Source organism: Neofelis nebulosa, chromosome 7 (genome assembly GCF_028018385.1).
Source record: "Neofelis nebulosa isolate mNeoNeb1 chromosome 7, mNeoNeb1.pri, whole genome shotgun sequence".
NCBI classification, from domain to species: Eukaryota; Metazoa; Chordata; class Mammalia; order Carnivora; family Felidae; genus Neofelis; species Neofelis nebulosa.
Genome location: NC_080788.1, coordinates 97,733,236 through 97,753,206, shown reverse-complemented (window position 1 = coordinate 97,753,206; position 19,971 = coordinate 97,733,236). Strand labels below are relative to the sequence as shown.

General features: G+C 36.0%; 2 long non-coding RNA genes across 2 annotated transcripts in view; one reads left to right on the top strand and one right to left on the bottom strand.

Moving 5' to 3' along the window:
* Window positions 1-19,971, bottom strand: part of LOC131517162 (uncharacterized) — a 129,236-nt gene that overhangs the window by 27,086 nt on the left and 82,179 nt on the right. The gene's annotated exons all lie outside the window — the stretch shown is intronic.
* Window positions 960-16,547, top strand: LOC131517161 (uncharacterized). The gene is made up of 3 exons (XR_009264433.1): window positions 960-1,034; window positions 12,307-12,359; window positions 16,467-16,547. It is a non-coding gene; the product is annotated as an uncharacterized LOC131517161 (long non-coding RNA).

Here is a 19,971-nt window from a genome sequence, read left to right as displayed (position 1 = left end):
GGCTGGAGCTCTGCAAATTCTCTACCTTCCAATGGCATCCATCCAGTTTTTTACCCTCTCCATTCCCCTTTTCCCGATTGTGTTAAACTGGGGTAGGACAGGTTCACCCATTCCCTTGGATCCACTGCCCACATTGAGGTCCTCTCTGCTCACTTTGGGATGCACAGGTGTGTAAAAATCCTGGGTGTTCTGTTCTAACGTGCAGAGGCAATAGTGACAGTAATGGATGTTCAGGTGGCCTTAACTGATTATAGGAAAATAAATGCTGTTTTCAAACCTAATCTTCTTCTATTAGAATTTCTATGCTGAGAAGACACAAGCTAATAGAACTTGGGGGCTGTTTGTTTTTGTTTTTTTAACTTGTAAAAGTAGTACTAAAACTAATAAAATACTTGGGGTGTGAAAAAAAGATTAAACTCTTGAAATTTGAGAATTGTTTAAGATTTGCCACTGCCATTTTCATGGAATATTCTCTCTAAATATCTGTGGTTCCCTGATATTTTCTCATTTTTCAATAACGGAATATTCTGGAAACTGGTACTGAATTAAAAAAAAAGGAGAATAGTAACCACTTACCTATCCATAATTATTCATGAATTTTGATTTTATTTTAAAATATTGCTTTTAAAATTATTAATAACAAATATATTTGCTTTTGTATGTTGAGTTTCTGGAGAAAAAATATTTTGCTGTTTATCTTTAAAGTGTCAATTTATTGTAATTAATTTAATGGAGGATTATATTAATTGTGGAATTTTCCTATTGAGTAAAAAAGTAGATAAAAATCATTTTGCACAAAGCTTATTTCACGTTCTGACCATAAACTGGTATATTCTGGAAAAGTCTGTTGAGATAATTCAAGGGTGTTTAAAAAATAATATTGTTTCAAGTAAATGATGGATTATTTGTGGCCTAGAATGAGATCTTTTGCAATAACATGTATTGATGGCTTGATTATTTTTAGTTCAGTCATGGAAAAATGCCTGAAACATTTGGAGACTGTTGTTGAAGCAATTCAGAAAGCTCCCTTAAAGGTAAAAGTAATTGTTGGTTTGGATTTCCTAAGCTGCATACATAATTATTAGGATATTGTATGTGGAGTGAAATGAACACTTTTTCTGAGACAGTGTTGAGGTCTTTAACATGGAGAGGGAGTGCTCAAAAAACAAAGACCATTTCTTTAACAAATTATTAGAAATTGTGTACATCACTATCAATAGACCAGAAAGGGAAAGAATGCTATTATTTGTGCAATTTGTGGGGCTATTACAGAGAATAGTTTTGCCATCCAAACACCAGTCCACTGCTGGAAGTAATAACGACTCCTGCTCACTTGTTCGGGATGGCCTGTGGTATAGAGGATACTTTGTTCTGTATAACCAGCCTTACTCTATAAATGAAACTGTGTATAAGCCTATATAATAATAGACCAATATAAAAACTGAGAAAATATGACCAGAAATAAAACTAAGATGATAGTATAAAGTTAGAGTTAGGATTAGTATATAAAATAGATCTCATCAAGTCCCGGAGTCCATAGTCATTAGAAGTGATTATGTATTAAGTATTGTACTTCCTGGTGGCATAAACAAAGAAGGAAAGCAAATCAGTGAGTAAAATTTTACAAGGCAAGAAAACAATGTTATCTATCTAAGCATCTTTCTGATTATCTAGTTTGATCTAAGGATAAAATCTAACAAAATGCATATTCCTTAATTTTGGAGTTTCTATGGGTAAGTCACATTAGGTCCTTATTAACTTGCAGATCTCAGTACTTTATTTAAAGGTATTCTATGGACCACAGGTTGCCTTAAACATGGCTTTAAGCAGTCTTTCATGAATATTGTGTGAGTTAGAATTCTATTCAGCTGGAAGTGTGGAACACTTAACATCATGAGCTTAGATGAGGGGTACTACTCCTGTAACAAAGTGTGAGGGAGAAAAGACACAGAAGTTCCTCAGCATCATGGAGGACCCAGGCATTCTATCTTGTTGCTGTGAAATCTTTAGCATGTGCCTTTAGCCCATTCAGTCACAAAATTTTTCCTGTACCTTCAATGTATCCTATTTTAAGCAGGAAGAAGAATGAAGAAAGATGCAGTCTTATTCTGTCCTTTTGAAAAAAATTTTCAAGAGACCCACCTGTTATATCTTATAATTCCTCTTACATTTCAGTCACTTGAACTAAGTCACATGCCTACTGCTAGAAGCAAGAAAGTTTGAGATGGTGGCGACTGTAAACAAAATGTATGGCTGAACCATAGAAAAAGCAAAATTCTCTTAATAAGGGGCAAGAAAAGAATGTATCTGTGTCTGGCATATGTATCATTTCTTTCTTTAAAAAAATTTTTTTTTAACGTTTACTTATTATTGAGAGACAGAGCATGAGCAGGGGAGGGGCAGAGAGAGGGGAGACACAGAATGTGAAGCAGGCTCCAGGTTCTGAGCTGTCAGCACAGAGCCCGATGTGGGCCTTGAACCCACAGACCGTGAGATCATGACCTGAGCCAAAGTCGGATGCTTAACTGACTAAATCACCAGGCGACCCTCATTTCGTGTAATCAAACTTAAGAAAAAATGATTATCAGAAAGATCAAGGCTATATTTTGTGTCAAGAATATGAAGTGCAATTTTGCAATGTTGCCAGGGAAGGGTACCCATGGGTTTGATGTACAACTGAGCATAGAAACGTGCTGATAGCCTTTCATGAAAGTAAATAAGCCTCACTAGGATACAGGCTTCATATGTACTCAACCTCCTTGTGTCCAGGTTTATACTAAAGGAATAATTGGGATGGAACAGGAGCTTGTCTCAAAAAATAGCCATGAACCCATTTAACACATTGAGAAAAAGTGTGCTAAGATATTCAGCAAATGATCAGTTCATTCAGAAAATACGTTTGTGTACCATTTATATAAAGCTTGTGCCTGTTCCTTCTTTGTGTCATCCATAACACCTGGTATGTGCCACATGTATAGAGTATTGTTTGCTAGGAGAGATTCATCTGTACAAGTAGCTATTAAAATCTACAAACCATGACAAATAACATAAAATATATCAGTATATATTAGGAAAGGGCTGACATAATTGCATGAGATTTGTATTTATTTCCTGGTTGTGGAGATAGAAACAACAAAACTGAAGATGATCTAGGTAGAAGAGGGTGATGGTTTTAAGAATTTGGAGCCAAAAATCCTAGGTTCAGTGTCTATCTAGATAAGCCACTCTCCACCTGTACAATCTTGCATAGAGATGAAGCCAGCCTCACAGGGTGTGTGTGTGTGTGTCTATCTGTCAATAGAGAGAGGTCAGTTAAGCCTTTATCAACTACTGTAGGATGGTTCTGATTTTCAAAAAGTATAGATAAAAAAATCTGTTAATTTGATATTACATGTTTGCAAAGAAATAGTCTCCAAAATAGCAATGCTGTACTACCTTATTTTCCCTCTGGATCTTTTTATACTTTTACAATCTAAAACCCCTAATCTTAATTAAAGTCAAATACCTCTGTTGTCCAGGAAATATTAAACATTTTAGGGTAAAATTAACATGAGGATGTAAAAAATAACATCATCTATAATGTATTCTTATTTGTATATAATAAGCCTGCAGTAAATTCTGAATAGACATATCTTAAATCAACATTACTATTTGTGTTAACTACAGTGTGGCACATTGAATAAGTGAACTCAAAAGCCTTATTCATCATTATCCTATGATATTGGCCTCAAGATATCCCTGATGATATGCACAAAATTTTCAGTATGAATGCTAAGTAGCATTAGTATTTGAAGTAGCTTAAGTATTTTGAAAATTCTTTACAATAGGCTGAGTTAAATATATCACCCCTTGTACCTGAAACTTTGAATTAAATTGGACTAGAAGCCCCCTTAAACCATTAGCTTTCTATAACACATTAAAATAGTCTTGCAAATTTAATACTGACTTTTGATAAGGCCTTTTTATTTATAATCCTTCAGAAAGTTTAGGACTTTAATAGAGTATGGTAAGTATGTTCGTAATTCCCAAGTATAGTTCTTTGTATAGATTTGATTATGATACACAAAATAATCAGATGTAGTTTTAGCTAATATTTTCCAGTGAATGGATAGTTCTTGGAGTAGGAATATGTGACTATCCCTAGGAAAAGAAACCTATTTTCAATAAAACTTCATCATTTATGAACAGATAACTCAGTAATGAATCATCTCTTAAACTCTCAAAATGGGTTAATTATAATGGAAAACAAAAATTAGGTAAGAGTAAATTTCAATTACAGCTATTCTTTGATCACCAAAGATGAGAGATGACTTGAATATTATCTATAGAAGTGTCATTATTTATTAGCTGTGATGAAATTGATGGAGTTTAGATTTTTTGACAAGCTTACACCCATAAGGATATAAAGGATTAAATCACTGAAGACTATCAATACATTGGTGTTGTTTTGAGGGGCAGTTGCCATTACTACCAGAACAATTGTTGTAGCCGACCTGGTAGAGTCCTGTGTAACAGGGACATGTGGTTCCATTAGATATTTAAGATTTTCAAACAATAGTTCTCTCAGGGATAAAGAAATGTTTTAGTTGATTCATACAACAAATGTTTTTGAGTAGTAACCACATTCTGGGTATGGGTGTCACTGGAATTGGTTAATGGTCATAACCAGAGGAAATATTAAATTTCTCCTGTAAACTTCCAAAGCATGGGCAATTAGTTGGTTGTTTTTTATTGTCTGAATGACACTGGGACAGAGATTTATTCTGACTGCTATCGATTCCATGATACTTTTGTAAAATCCCATTTCTGGATTTGACAAGAGATTTCTCTATTATGAAGCTATGATACATGAGTTTTGTAATCCTGAGAAATGAATATTGGTCTCATCCATTTCTAACAGTTCTAAACTATGTCAATGTGCTTTTCTCCTTTGACATTTTATGTAATTAAATTTTCTGCCTTGGGGTCGGTTGATTGAATGTTAAAGGCTGAAGTGAAGAATACTTAAGGGAAAAAAGTAAATATTCAGTTTTGATATTTAAAGCAGAATTTTGCAGTAAAAGCTCATCTTGAAATCTGAGATTAGTGGAGAAAGAAAGGATTTCCTTAGCTTTCATTTACTAGATCATGAATGAATACTAAAAAATTATAGTTTGAATTCTTCCAAGTATTGAAAGGACATCTCTTTGTTCATGAAAACTAAGTTTTCTGCATTAGATAAAAGAAGGAAATAATGCTGAGGAATTAAAAAAACCTAAAGCTTGAACCTCCAGTTTCTAGTGGGTTGTAGGGAGAAGTCAATAGGAGAGAAAAGAGGAAGGACATTCAACGGGTAGGATGCCAGTTTCTGCAGGATTTGAATCCAGAGTTGGTGGGGATACCTTAGAAATATCCTAATCATCCAAGTTAGTATTAAAACATGGAGTGACAATATTCTACCTGTGGCACACTTGCTTTAGGAGATGCCTTAATCATTGGGCTATTACCAGAATGGCATGCAATGATTGATAGTCAACACTTATGCAAAGGAGCCTGAATTACTCTTCATCTCTGCACCACAGGTAAGGAAGCCACAAGGCTCCATATGTCCCATTTTGGAGACTCTGAATATCTATCTGGGAGGTTTGGTAGCCTAGGTAGAGGTGGGGCAAAAACTTTGAGATTGTCGGAAATTGTTGGAGGCGTAGACTGTACCTAGCATTCAGGTAGAACCAGTTGCAGTTCAGCATTTGCCCAAGTATCCCTGACACTCAGGTGGAACCAATCACATGAGCACCCACCACTCCAACCACTAGTTCAAAATAGAGATGAGAGAAAACACAAAAGAGCACTAAGTAGATCTAAGGCTCCCCCTCTTAAGCAATGAGGCTCCATAAAACAAAATTCTACTCCAAATTCTTAAGTCAGTCTTGAAGAAGTAAAAGGAAAGGAGTCAGAAATCCAGAAGATTTCTACTAGAGAAACCCAATTAAGATAATCACTTGGGACTGTATTTTCATCCCTTCTGTCCCAATCCTAAGGATTAAAGACATACAATAGTTTAGAAGCAATCAACCATCCGTCAATTATATTTTTGTTGCCTATTTGAGAAAATTTCTATCCTCTTTAGCATTTGTAAAAATCCCTATGAATATTAATGTACTCATGTGTGCAGCATCTATAAAATCTTGATAAATATGAGCTCCAAAGAACTAAAATCAAATATTTAAAACCATCATGGATATTGGGGCACATGGGGGCTCAGTTGGTTAAGCATCTGATCATTGGTTTTGGCTCAGGTCATGATCTTGTGGCTTCGTGGGTTCAAGCCCTGCATTGGGCTTTGTGCTGGCAGCATGGAGCCTGCTTAGGATTCTCTCTCAAAATAAATAATAAACTTGAAACTTTAGTGAAAATGGACTAAGTGAAATTGCTTTCCAAAAGGAACTGAAGATGCATTTCATAATGCCTAATATTTAGTACTGACTTGGGCCTATGGGGTGGGGAATTGGAATTAATCCTATTTTTCTTTGTCAGAAGTTGACATTGTATGAGGTTGACAAAATAATCTGAAGGAAGTATTACATACAACTATAGGAATTCAAAGGGAACAGATGCCTAAAGGTAAAAGAGACCTGAGTTGATAAAATTAGTTGAATACCTTATGTTCCATTTGGTATTCTATTTAATTTTTATTTTCCTCTAACTTGTTATTTCCCATATGATTGTCTTATTCACTAAGCCATAACCTCACAGAAATCTGCCCAACAGTTTTTTAATTATGGGGGAGAAATCAGAAATGTGTATGTTCTGCTTACCTAGGACAAAATAGGGTAGGTATTTCTTCAAAGGGAAATGTTCATGTTTCTAAAATAATGACTACATAAAATACATCTGTATATAGTGCATATAAAAATCATTATGCAGCTATTCCTCATACTAAGTAGATTTTTAATAAATGATATTAAGAAAATTTAAATTCAAAGTTACTTGATTCTCAGTCATGTAAATTTTATGGTATGAAGTGTTTAGATAACACAGAATTTCAACTATACTTGAGAGTGAATAGTCTCTGAATTTTCCTGCATAAGTGTCAGTAATGTGTCTCTTATTACAGGATTTTCAAGGTTATCATTTTCTACATAAAGAGACTTAAAAACAATGAGAATGAAAAATTAAATGCCCCAAAGAGGTGGCTTGTGGTGACCTATATGGCTGTAAAATCCACTGTAAAAATATTCACTATTTAATTTATTCTGTTGAAGTGAGATTGCATTTTTCTCCCGCTTATCATGTTTCATGAGTAATTTGTATTAAAGATGAGAAAAAAAGTTTAGGATTTTTTTTTTTTTTGAGATTCAAGACAGGTATATATACCTTATCTATAATGAAAACATTTAATACTTGCTGTAAGTTCATTCCACTTACAATATTTTAAGGCTTTTGCTTTTTCATGCATGAAACCAGCTTATGTAGGAGGTGAATCAGTGCAATTGATATCCTGAATGCATCAAGTTTCCAGAAATAACAGCTGCAACAAGAGGGTAAAAAAGGTAGATAAAAAGAAAGGAAAAGGAACTTCCATTCATATTTTGTGACAGGCACATCTCTGTTAGCTTATAAGGCCTAAAATGAATAACTACTGCAAAGAGATTTGGACTGATGAATCTAAAATTTGAGAGTACTTGACATGCCTGGGAAGGCAGCCATGTGAAAGATTAAAATAGCCCACTCTGAGTTCAGCTCCATTGAAGAATAACAGAATCAGTCATGGAAGAGGATTCAGAGGCATATTTATTTCAGTGTGATGTTATTGTCACACAGGAGCCATTTATTTGCTGATAAAATTATTCCTAAGGTTTATAATTTTACTCTTGTAATACTTGGTTTAGAATACTTTATCCCATGTCTATAAATATGAAGCCTAATTTAGATACATATTACAATTGGTTAACATGTACATAGCATAGAAAGAAGAGTCCTGTTTCCCCCAATGTTATGTTGAAAACCTTTGAATTGGGGAATTTTTTGAATTTTTCTTAGTTCGACTTTCACTTCCTATAAATTTGGTTTACCCTGTCACTCAAAAATGCAAGATTGGGGTTTACTAACTTTTTTGGGGGGAGGATGGTTACTGACTTTTTAATCCCTGAAGAGCTTACTGCCCTTGAAAATGTGATTTTTAAACAAAGGTTCACCCTCAGCTAACTTGGAGTTTACTCAGTCAACAACCCTGGTTTACAAGACTGCATAATAGAATAGTGGTTAATCCCTCATTCCCAGGTCAGCAAGAACCTGTTTGGAATCTCAGCTCTGACTCTTAGTAATTGGGTATTTTAATTTTTCTGATCTTAGAGAAATAAACATACTTTATATGTTTAAAAATAAACTACTTTATAGAATTACAGTGAGGATTTAAATGAGATCATGAACATAAGAAAATTAGCCAAATACTTAGCAATGAAGTATTAAAACTTAGTGATTATGCACCAACCATAAAATACCTAGGAATAAATCTAACCAAAGAATTGAAAATCTATACACTGAAAACTATAGAAAGCTTATGAAAGAAATTGAAGAAGCACAAATATTGCTTCAAAAAACAAGTGGCAGCTTTTCCCAACAAGGTAGAACAAATATTGTTAAAATGTCAATACTACCCAAAGCAATCTACATATACAATGCAATACCTATCAAAATAATACCAGCATTCTTTTCAGCTAGAACAAACAATTCTAAAATTTGTATGGAACCAGAAAAGACCCCAAATAGCCAAAGCAATCTTGAAAAAGAAAACCAAAGCTGGAGGCATCACAGTCCCGGACTTCAAGCTGTATCACAAAGCTGTAATCATCAAGACAGAATGGTACTGGCACAAAAACAGACACTCAGATCAATGGAACAGAGACCCCAGAAATGGACCCACAAACGTATGACCAACTAATCTTTGACAAAGCAGGAAAGACTATCCAATAGAATAAAGACAATCTCTTCAGCAAGTGGTGCTGGGAAAACTGGACAGCGACATGCAGAAAAATGAACCTGGACCACTTTCTTACACCATACACAAAATAAACTCAGAACAGATGAAAGACCTAAATGCAAGACTGGAAACCATCAAAATCCTCAAGGGGAAGGCAGGCAAAAACCTCTTTGACCTTGGCCGCAGCAACTTCTTACTGAACATGTCTCCAGAGGCAAGGGAAACAAAAGCAAAAATGAACTATTGGGACCTCATCAAAATAAAAAGCTTCTGCACAGCAAAGGAAACAATCAACAAAACATAAAACACAACTGATGGAATGACTGAAGATATTTGCAAATGACATATCAGATAAAGGATTAGTATCCAAAATCTATAAAAAAACTTATCAAACTCAACACCCAAAAAACAAATAATCCAGTGAGGAAATGGGCAAAAGACATGAATAGACACTTCTCCAAAGAAGACATCCAGATGGCCAATTGACACATGAAAAAATGTTCAACATCACTCATCATCAGGGAAATACAAATCAAAACCACAATGAGATACCACCTCACATCTGTCAGAATGGCTAACATTAACAACTCAAGCAACAACAGATGTTGGCAAGGATGCAGAGAAAGAGGATCTCTTTTGCAGTGCTGGTGGGGATGCAAACTGGTGCAGCCACTCTAGGAAACAGTACAGAGGTTCCTCAAAAAATTAAAAATAGAACTACCCTACAACCAGCAATTGCACTACTAGGTATTTATCCAAGGGATGCAGGTATGTTGTTTCGAAGGGGCACATGCACTCCAGTGTTTACAGCAGCACTATCAACAATAGCTGAAGTATGGAAAGTGCCCAAATGTCCATCGATGGATGAATGGATAGAGAATATGTGGTGTATGTGTATATGTATGTATGTATATATATATATATATATATATATATATGTACAAATACAATGTGTATTACTCAGTAATCAAAAAGAATGGCAAAATTTCATTCACAACTACGTGGATGGAACGAGAGGGTATTATATTAAGCAAAATTAGAGAAAGACAAATATCATATGACTTCACTCATATGAGGACTTGAAGATACAAAACAGATGAACATAAGGGAAGGGAAGCAAAAGTCATACAAAAACAGGGAGAGGGACAAAAACATGAGACTCTTAAATATGGAGAACACACAGAGGGTTACTGGTGGGGTTGTGGGAGGGGGGATGGGCTAAATGTATAAGGGGCATTAAGGAATCTACTCCTGAAATCATCATTGATGACGATGCTAAGTTGGATGTAAATTAAAAAAATAAAAAAAAAAAAACCTTAGTGATTATTTTTTCAAAATGTAGTTTAAGAAATTTAGACAAGCATGTATGTAGGTGACAATTAGAAAAGGACCAGTATAATATTTACCATTTAAAGAATACATCAGAAAACAAGTGGCAGCTTTTCCCAACAAGACTGTAATAGCATTCTATGGGACTAAAAATGGATATCCAGGCACAATTTTTAATAAGGAATACAAACATTCACAAAGTGTTACCTGGGTGGCTCAGTTGGTTAAGCGTCCAACTTCGGCTCAGGTCATGATCTCGCAGTTTGTGAGTTCAAGCCCCACCTCGGGCTCTGGGCTGACAGGTCAGAGCCTGGAGCCTGCTTCGGATTCTGTATCTGTCTCTCTCTCTGCCCCTCCCCCACTCATGTTCGTTCTCTCTCTCTCAAAAATAAACAGTAAAAAACAAATATTCACAAAGGAAAAGAAATCATTAGTAAACCCAAAGACTTGGCAGTATATAAGAAATGAGATACTATCCTACTGGAGCATAGTAGAGCAAAACAGCAGGCATGTGGTTTGACTTTTTAAAGTAGAAAATAAGTTAATATTGGTAAAGTTTGTAAACCTTTCATTCCTTAAATATCAAATTATATTTTAGGCATTTAATGTTCGAAAATATTTGAATTCCTTTAACATCCAGAAGTAAAACTTGAGATTATTCTAAGTCAGGTTTTCCTTTTACTGATCAGACCTGCGAGAGCAGACTATCTGAAAACAAGCACTCCTCTGGGCACCTGGTGGCCCAGCTGAGTGTCCGACTGTGACGCAGGTCATGATCTCAAGTTTTGTGGGTTCAAGCCCCGCATCAGACTCTGTGCTGACGGCAGGGAGCCTGATTCAGATTCTGTATCTCCCTCTCTCTCTGCCCCTCCCCGGTTCATGCTCACTCTCTCTCTCAAAATTAAATAAACCTTAAAATTTTTTTTAAGAAAACAAGCACTCTCCTACACTGCTGGTGAAAAATCAAATTTTTACAATCTTTTTTGTCCAGCAACCCACTTCCAGGAATTTAACCTAAAGATACACCCAACAAGGGGCGGCTGGCTGGCTTAGTCGGTAGAGCATGCTGCTCTTGATATCAGAGTTGAGTTGGAGCCCCGTGTTAGACGCAGAGATTGCATAGAAATCTACATGTATACAATAAGAGTTTCCCTTTGGAAGATCTATATCCCCAACAGTACAAAAATATACATGCACAATCACTCATTCTAGAATTGTTTTGGAAAACGTAATTTCTTATATGACTTTATTTGGATAATGGATGAGAAAACTGGTATATTCACACAGGGAAGTACTACATTTCTTTAAAAAAAATGAGGAAGGTTTTATGAACCAATATAGAATGATGTCCAGGAGAAACCAAGTGTCAGGTGAAAAAGCAAAGTAAGAAAGAGTTTTTTTAGTGTACTATTATTTTGTAAAAAATAAGAGGAAATAGGAAAATAAATAGATAGATGCACATTTTTGTGGAAAGGAATTCATGAAGAATAAAATGAGCCTAGGAAGACTGGTGACTTATAAGGAAAGAACAAAGTGGAAAGGAAGAAATGTGGGGAGGGGGTAAAGACACTTCTCTAAACATAACCTTGATGCAGTTCTGACTTTGGAACCATGTTATTGTCTCATGCACTCAAACATAATTTTTAAAAATCAACCCGATTAGGTAAAAATCCTAAAACCACAAAAACAAATGAACTGAACCATGTTTCACATGAGTCCTCATTGAAGGGAGGGGAAGAAAAAAAAATTAACTTTTGAATATTTATAGACACAAATGCTGAACTCCAGTGAGTAGGTATGCTTTTTCAGTTGTATAGGTTAGCAGTTCACAAACTGTTTTCTGTGTATTGTGGGATTAAGCAAGTTAGTAAATATAGATGTCTGAACTTACTCTCAAAAGGTATAGAATAAAAATTTTAAGCATATATGTGTGTGTTGTAAAGGCACATACAAATTAAAAAGAAGATTAATTATTCCTATTGAAAATAAGTGACTTTCCTTCTCTCTTTTCATAGAGCATGTACTTTAGACAACTTGTAAGTGTATTCTCAATATCTTTAAAAGGTAAGTAAATAGAAGCTAAATTTTAGAAGCTAAATAAGCCTCTTGTCAGCTTTCAGCTCCAGGAATAATCTTTTTTAAAGACCTAGGAACCATCTCTGAAATATAATCATCTAGGGAAAGAGATCTCCCATTTTCTGTGGAAGGGTACGAGTCTAACTGGAGTGGGTCCCTTGCTCTGGGCTGCAAAGTTCTTGTACCTGCTCAGCAATATAAAAGGACAATATTTCTTTCTGTCTAAGCAATTTCTTAGCAGACTGCCTATGAAAAGCATCTGGAATTTTTTGGGATTAATACTTATTCAATAAAACTTTCTCTTCTACCTTTGTGGAAAGGTTTTCTGGGTTGAGAGATTTTCTTTGTAATTATATTTCCTCAACAGCAGAGAAATGGAGAGAGGAGAGAAGCAAAAGCAAATGTGGTAAAGTGTTAACATTTGAGGAATTTGGATAAAGATGATAGGGAATTCTTTATACTGTTTTTTCACCTCTTGATTCAGCCTGAAACTATGTCAAAATAAGAAGATTAAAGGGGCACCTTGATGGCTCAGTTGGTTAAGCGTCCACCCTCAGGTCATGTCATGATCTCGTGGTTCATGAGTTCAAATCCCACTTTGGACTCCCTGCTGACAGCATGAAGCCTAGTTGGGATTCTCTCTCTCTCTCTCTCTCTCTCTCTCTCTGTCTCTCTCTCTCTCTGCCTCTCTCAGCTTGTGCTTTCTCTCTCTCAAAAATAAACATTAAAAAAGTTTTAAAAAAGAAGATTAAAAAAGAATAAAATGGAGTAAATAAGAGAGGGGTACAGTAAAGTCACCAACCTTAGGTTATTTTTAGTTGGGAAATCTGGTGCCTCAGCCCTTCTTTTGGAGTTTTGTCCTGCTTTTCACAGAAAAGAGATCTCAAGCCTGGTCTGTAACAAATTTATCCACCTTGTTAGTTTATTGCTTAAGAACAATTAATAGAAATTTTTTAGAATATAGAATTCTTGTTTCCTTTTATAGTGATAGGAACTATTTTACTCAATCTGTGACAAATCAAGATGCAATTTCCAAAAATGAGGAGTTATTTTATTTAGAAATAATGCATTATGCAATAGTTAGCAAATTCAGCAAATCTGTTATTTCTAAAGGTAAAAAACATTTGCTTTTTAAAACATTTTTTTTATTCTTTATTTATTTTTGAGAGAGAGACAGCATGTGAGCAGGGGAAGAGCAGAGAGAGGGAGACACAGAATCCGAAGTAGGCTCCAGGCTCTGAGCCATCAGCACAGAGCCTGACGTGGGGCTCAAACCCACAAACTGTGAGATCATGAACTGAGCTGAAGTCGGATGCTCAACCAACTGAGCCACCCAGGTGCCCCTAGGCAAAAAAATATTTGTAAATAGCCCTTAATATAATAAAATTATAATGCCCAGAAGATACCAACTTCTGAATTAAAATTATAGAAGTTCTTAATAGTTTAATTAAACTTTTTATGTTAAAAACATCTATGGGGTGCTTGGGTGGCTCAGTGGTTGGGCATCGGGCTTCAGCTCAGGCCATGATCTCACGGGTCGTGGGTTCGAGCCCTGCCTCAGGCTCTGTGCTGATGGCTCAGAGCCTGGAGCCTGCTTTGAATTCTGTGTCTCCCTCTCTCGCTGCCCTTCCCTACTCACACTCTGTCTCTCTGTCACTCAAAAATAAATAAACATTGAAAAGTAATTTTAATAAATATAGCCAAATATATGATCAAATTTTAAAATTTATCTAAACTTAAAGAAACACACAGACCATAACATGGCACCATTCACGGTCAAGAGAAATGTAAGATGAGCATTAAATCATAACTGCATAAAATTAACTATAGTATATACTGTATTACTGTAATAATTTCACAGCCACCTCCTGGTACTATTGGGTGAGCTCAAGTATTGCAAGGATCCACTCAAAATGCCCTGTGACACTAATTATCTCCGCATGAGCAGTTATCTCTTTAGTAAATTGCATACCGCAGTAAAAAGGGATCTCATGATTCTCATGTATTTTTCATTGTGTTCCGTGCAAAACTATAAACCTTGAATAACGCCATGGGAACCATACAAAGTGCCAATAGTGATTCTTGAAGCACTCCCAAGAAACAGAGAAAAGTCATGACATTACAAGAAAAAGTCGAAATGCTTGATATGTACCATAGATTGAGGTCTCCTTCTGAGGTTGGCCACCATTTCAGGATAAATGAATTCGCTGTAAGGACCATTGTTAAAAAAAATAAAAAAAGGAATTCATGAAGCCATTGCTGCAGGTACACCAGCAAGAGCAAAAACTTCGCACTTTTTTACAAAATGCCTTTTTATCTTGTATTGAAAATATAGCTTTTATGTGGGTACAGGATTGCTACAAGAAAGGCATTCCTATAGACAGCAACAGGATTCAAGAAAAAGTGAAGTCATCATATGGCAATTTAAAGCAAAAGGAAGGTGAAGGATCCAAAGCTGGAGAATTTAGTGCCAGCAAAGAGTGGTTTAATTTCAGATCAAGAGGTTTGGCTTTAAAAATGTCAAGATGAAGGGGAAGCGCGTCTGTCAACCAAGAGACAGCAGACAAGTTTCTAGACACCATTAAGAAAATCATTGAGGAGAAAGGATATCTGCCTCAACAGATTTTTACGGCAGATGAAAGTCACGTTGGGCTCATGGGGATCTGGGTAGCCAGAGACATTGTCCAACAGCAAAAGAACTTTAAAATGCAGTCCTTCACTTCAAGGTACTTCTTGACCTCAGGGACAAAGCATCCTGAGAACCAATCAAGAAAAGGTGTTCTTGTCTAGGACTTCTTGTTGTGCAACCCCCAAAACGGCAGTTGGTATTTATCTTTTCCTTTTAAGGCTCAGGGATTAGCAGCTTTATAGATAAGGGCAGTCCTGATCATAACCTAACTGCATTTGTACAAAACAGTAGTCAGCTTATCCCTTCCTGCTTTAAATCCTAGTGCTTTCTTCTCTTCCTTACTAACGTATGTTCTTTGTGACTCCCCACACCCCCAGATTAGGAAGTTGTTGAAATGGTTTTCTTACCCCCAAGCACAACGTCTATAATTCAGTCCCTAGATCAGTGGGTCATAAGAACCTTTAAGGCTCATTACACATGGTACTCTATGGAAAGGGTTGTAAATGTTATGGAAGAGAACCCTGATAGAACATCATGCAAGTCGGGAAGGATTGGAGGAATGCCACTGAAGATGCTGTTATAGGAAAACCATCAAGTCTGAGCCTAATCCTGCTGGAGAAAATGGTGTCTTGATAATGGTGCGCATAACTTCACGGGATGTATGACAGAGCTAACCAACGAAATCCTAAAAGAGATTGCGGATATGGTAAAAACAAAACAAAACAAAAAACGTGGGGGGGGGGGAAGAGTTTCAAGATCTGGAACTTAGAGAAATTCAAGAGCTAATTAACAGAAGACAACTTGATGGAGGTGAGTTCTTCCGAACCCAGTGCCAGATGATGATGAAGATGTAGAAGAAGCAGTGCCACACAGCACATTGACGTTGGACACTATGGCAGAAGTGTTCCAATGATTTAAGACTGTTTTCGACTTATTTTATGATGTGGACCCTTCTAGGATATGGGCACCGAAACTAAAGCAAACGGTAGAAGAGGGTTTGGTGCCCTATATAAATATTTCTTGAGAAATGAACAAGCTACAAAGCCATAAATTTTGATATCTTTCCATGAAGTTACATTGAGTATGCCCGCCTCTCCTCCCTCCCCTTCTACCACTCTGAGACCGTAAGACCAACCCCATCTTTCTCCTCAGCCTATTTAATGTGAAGATGATGAGGATGAAGACCTTTAGGATGACCCACTTCCACTTAGTGAAAAGCAAATAAGTTTATGAACTGTATGGCATAATAATTATCTGGTGTGTGTGTGTGTCTTTAATTAAAAATCGAATTAGTGTATGGCAAGAACTGTAGGAGACACTTTTGTGTTATCATCCTCATTGCCTAAGTATTCACCGTGTAGAACATCATGTGAAAGATTTGTATGGATGTGGTTAGCCAATCCTTACATAAGTGTAAATTGACTTATATTTAATAACTAAAATTAATATTGTGTTTTCTTATTGCTTTAGGACTTTGAAGAATTATATTACCATATAGTATGCCCCCACCCCATACCACCTGAAGAAACTGTGTCAGTCTATCATCACAGGTAAGTGGTTTTTCAAAAAAACAAATTACCATTTTTTCTTGTTCTATAAACATGACGATAATACTGTGCACCACAAAATTTTCATCATTTTTAGTACAAGGTAGGTTACCATGAAGAAATCATATCAAGTACACTAAGCTGTCATAAAGCATTAATATTGCTACTTTTTTGTTAGCAGTGAATGAATCATTATATCTATAAATAAAGATTTCTTTTTCACAAGATCGTTCCATTTTTGATGTTTAGTGTTAGTAATACTCAATATCTACAGTGTTTTCTATCATCTAGGAAAATATTGATGCAGCTACTGACATATGATTCATCTTGTAAACAAATGACATAAACTTATAGTATCAATAAATATAGTATTGTGAATGAATTTTCTTTATGAATTTAATAGCATTTTGTTTTCTCTAGAATGAAGTTTATGATACGTGTAACATACAAAATATATGTTAATCAATTATTTATGTCAATAATGCTTCCTTCCAGTTAACAGTAGGCTATGGTTAGTTAAGTTTTGGGGAATCAAAAAGTTTATGGGGAATGTTGACTGTGCAGGAGCCAGTGCCCCTAATACTGTATTGTTCAAGGGTCAGTTGTACTCATAGATATCTGTATCTACCAGGAACACTTTTTAATATCACCATACATGTCAGTTTTTACAAATTCAGCATTCCAAGGTTACATGCCCACTGTTATTATGGAGTGGATAATCTCTTAAATGGTGTATATTTCTCACTAGCAATAATGGTGTTAAATATTACTTTTTGTCACACTGGTTAATCTCAGTTCAAACCATCTTTACTTACTAAAATTATAGGAATATCAAAATGTTAAGCATCAAGAAATAAAGGCAAAAGCCACAACTTTTATTACCTTCCTTTTCTTGTACTCCTATTATCCTTTTGCCAAATCCTCTTTCTGTACCTCTAACACTATCTTCATTAACTGTCTTGCCACAAAAGAATTCTAAAAGTATACAAACAGTAATATTATAAAATAATGCTAACCAACATGTTATGAGAACTTGCTACATGCCCTACACCATGTCATGGATGTGCATTTATTTTTCAGGATTGTTGTGAGAAACAAGCCTTCTCTCCAGTTTATAAATGAACTAACTGAATGCTCAGGAAGTTTAACTTTTCCAACAAAAAGCGAGTAAATGAATAGGTCAGTTTAAATCTAGGACTACCTTATTTCAAAGTCTGGAAGAATTATCTGTAATGGTATTTCTCAAACTGGATTATCATCTTCACCAGAGAATACCAAAAATGGTTTGTCTACTTCCTCAATATTCCCAAGATGCAAAACTATTCTATATACACAGAAGTTAAATTGTTAGCCTGTATTCAGTAGTGATTAGTATGTTCTTGATAATGTGATATGTACTACATGCACATTAACTCGTTTAGCACCCAGAGCCACCCTCAGAGAAATGGCATCACTTCAAGCTTCTAGGCTGGGAAACTGTTACTCAGAATGGAGAGAGAAATTGGCCAATTTCATACAGACCCTAAGTGGTGGTAAAAGAACAAATAACAAGCACAGTATTTTGTGGATCCAGATACACTACTAAAACTTTATTTGAGGTAGAAACTTCAGTTAATGGATAGGTTGTTTACTCTATGTCATTTATTTTCTTTTTTAAAAATATTTTTTAATGTTTTATTTATTTTTGAGAGAGTGAGAGACAGAGCGCAAGCTGGGGTAGGGCAGAGAGAGAGGGTGACATAGAATCCGAAGGCTCTACCCTCTGAGCTCTCACCACAGAGACTGACAGGAGGCTCGAACTCACAAACTTTGAGATCGTGACCTGAGCCAAAGTTGGATGCTTAACCGACTGAGCCACCCAGGCACCCCCTGTGTTATTTGTTTTCAAACTTTACTGCACAAAAGTGGCCTGAGATCCACTCACGGAAATTCTAATATAATTGATATGGGGTAGTTTCTGGGCATCAAGATTTTTTAAAGCTCCTCAGGTAACTCTCAGGTACAGTCAAGTTCTACCTAGTCTCAAAAATCATCATCTCCTCCTCCTCATTCATCATTATCCCCATCATCTTTCTAATTAGTTAACCAATTACCTTAGGCACTACAGAAATATACCAGGTTATATACCAAAGAGAAGCAACTAGGTTATCTGATGCTACATGTTGATTTCACACATTATCTCTACATCAGCCAAACCAGAAGAAAGCCTAAGTTATTTCCACAAAGAACTACTTTGTACCCACTTTATATTTACTGCTGTATGCTTCCCAGTAGGAGGTCTGTCTTCAGAGGAAAACTCAACTGTGGTACAAGTTACCTAGTAATTTGCTGAGTTGGTCATTATCACCACTTTGTTTGAACAGAGGGCTTATCTGTGCGTTGCAAAATGAGGGGTAAGAGACAAACCAAATGATTACCTGAGCAGGCATGACACAGGGGATTGTGAAATTGTATAGATACATACAATCAGAGGCTGGATGGTCACCCATATCACAGGTAAACAAACAGAAATACGATGCAGTAAACCGGCCAGGTTTCAGAGCAGTGCTTCCACCAGTAATGAAACACTAAGTAGAACTACCACTATTGAAAATTAAGGTTTGGCTTGTGTGGCCTTCCATGGCTTTGTTTTTCTTGCCTCCCTCACCCAAGGCTCAGATGGAATAAAGAGGGACCAACCACTTGTGCATGTTAGCATGTAGCAAAGGGCAAATGCACCATCTTCTAAGAAAAGTGAGCCCCCTCACTCTTAAACTTTTTGATTTTGTGACATTTGATAGGGAAACAATCTTGAGAAAGAACAAATCTGGATGCATTAAACTTCCTGATTTTTAAACTATATTACAAAGCCACGGTAATCGAATAGGGTGTTATTGGCATAAACACACTTATACAAATGGAACAAAATAGCCCAGAAATAAGCCCATACACATATGGCACATATGGTCAATTGGTTTTCAGCCAATGAACAAAGAATATACAATGGAAACAAAAAATCTCTTCAACAAACGGTGTTAAGAAAACTGGGCTGCCACAGCAAAAGCAAAATAAATAAGTGTGATACCATCACACTAAAAGACTTCAGCAAAGGAAACCATTAACGAAATGAAAAGGCAACCTATGGAATGGGAGAAAATATTTTCAAACCACATATCCAACAAGGGGTTAATATTTAAAAATACAAGAAACTAATACAACTTATTAGGAATAAGCCAAAGCAACCCTATTAAAAAAATAGCAAAGGGCCTGAATCGACATTTTCCCACAGAAGACACTCAAATGGCCAACAGATGCATGAAAAGATGTTCAACATTACTCATCATTGGGGAAATGGAAATCAAAATCACAGTGAAGTATTACCTCACACCTGTTAGGATGGCCTTCATCAAAAAGACAAAAGATAACAAATGCTGGAGAAGATATGGAAA